This window comes from Bison bison, unplaced genomic scaffold (assembly GCF_000754665.1).
Source record: "Bison bison bison isolate TAMUID 2011002044 unplaced genomic scaffold, Bison_UMD1.0 scf7180017847855, whole genome shotgun sequence".
In the NCBI taxonomy this organism is placed as follows: Eukaryota; Metazoa; Chordata; class Mammalia; order Artiodactyla; family Bovidae; genus Bison; species Bison bison.
Genome location: NW_011478428.1, coordinates 16,071 through 17,938, shown reverse-complemented (window position 1 = coordinate 17,938; position 1,868 = coordinate 16,071).

The window sequence follows — 1,868 nt, the reverse complement described above, 5'->3', positions numbered from 1 at the left end:
AGTGCTCTCTTTATGATATTGCCCCACATACAACAATATTCTGATTTCTGCCAGTGTAAATTAGCTATGTCAGCTTATGTATCCTATAGGAATGACATGTTTATTGACTATCTGAATATCTTCTCTTGTCAAAAACCTACTTCAGACCTTTGTCTTTTCTATCAATTTGTTTGTTTTCTTGTTAATTTGAAAGAGATATTTTTAAATCAAAATTATCCCTTTGATGATATATGTGATAGATGATACTTGATAATATATTATTTTTGATAATCAATATTAAATTTCATAAGATAATAATACTATAAATATATTCACTAGTTATCCTTTAATAGTTTTCTAGTTATCTTTTTAACTTTTGAAATAATTTTAATATAGATCAGTTTTTTAATGAAACAGTTGGTTTACAGTGTTGTGCCCATCTCTGCTGTACAGAAAAGTGACAAAAAATGAATGTATATATGAATATAGATTCATTTTGATGCTTAGCGAGCGATACTTGTGTCCTACTTAAGAAATGTGTATCTAACACAAAGTAATCAACAAGTTCTGAATTTTTTCTATTAACTTCATGCATTATTCTTACATTCAGATCTGCATTCTGACTGCTATTTATAAATCCTTTATCTTTGGCACATGGATGCAAATGTTTTCCAATTTTTAGTGTAATACCTTTCCACCTTTCCAGTATCAATTTTATCACAAAATTTTACTTTGTCACCCTCCCCATCTGGTCATATCATTCTCCTTTATTTCAGGATTTCTTCTATTTTTAGAATTTTTCTTTACCTTTTATAGATATCGTGTATTTATTCCATGGGTGATGTAGTTTTCTGAATTTTCGTTCTAACTACTAAAATGAATTATTTTCTGAAGTTTTCTCATCCTCTTTGTGCCCAGGATGCTTTCTTCTCTATGTTCTGCATTGTGTATATACTTGTTACTAGTTTATTTAAAAATCACTTAGTGTGTTGCCAGTTTTATGCAATTCTGGTGTAATGAACAAATTAGATATTCTTCTAACTTTAGATTCAGTCCCTCAGATGTGCAAACAGCTAGAATTTGTGAAACATTAGAATCCTCAGTGTGCACTGCCAACAATTTCTTCCTGATTCAATTATTTAATGTGTTAGCTATAGGGAAAAACAGTTAAAAGACAGAGTGTGCCAATGGAGCTCCAAGTTACTAACTCCTATTATTTTTCTTGTGAGATCATATACTCATGAATCTCTATTGGTGAATCTCTATTGGTAGAATTAGTGATAGAACTAATAACAGTTCTATTAAACAGCACTCGTTAATTCTGTAATTTCTAAAGATAAGTTCAGTAGAATGTTTTAAAGCAGGACACGTTTGGTGTAAGAATGGCACTTGATTTTTTTTTTTTTTTTTGGTAAGGATTATTTCTGAACAGAGATGAAAAAACAGAAATCAAAAAATGCTTTTTAAAATCTGTTCACCAGTTTTGGTTTGACAAGCACTGTGCTTCCTATGGGCATCAGTTCAGTTCAGTTCATTTGCTCAGTCATGTCCAACCCTTTACGACCCCATGAACTGCAGCACACCAGGCCTCCCTGTCCATCACCATCTCCTGGAGTTCACTCAAACTCACCTCCATCGAGTCGGTGATGCCATCCAGCCATCTCATCCTCTGTCGTCCCCTTCTCCTCCTGCCCCCAATCCCTCCCAGCATCAGAGTGTTTTCCGATGAGTCAGCTCTTCACATGAGCTGGCCAAAGTTCTGGAGTTTCAGCTTTAGCATCATTCCTTCCAAAGAACACCCAGGACTGATCTCCTTCAGAATGGACTGGTTGGATCTCCTTGCAGTTCAAGGGACTCTCAAGAGTCTTCTCCAACACCACAGTTCAAAA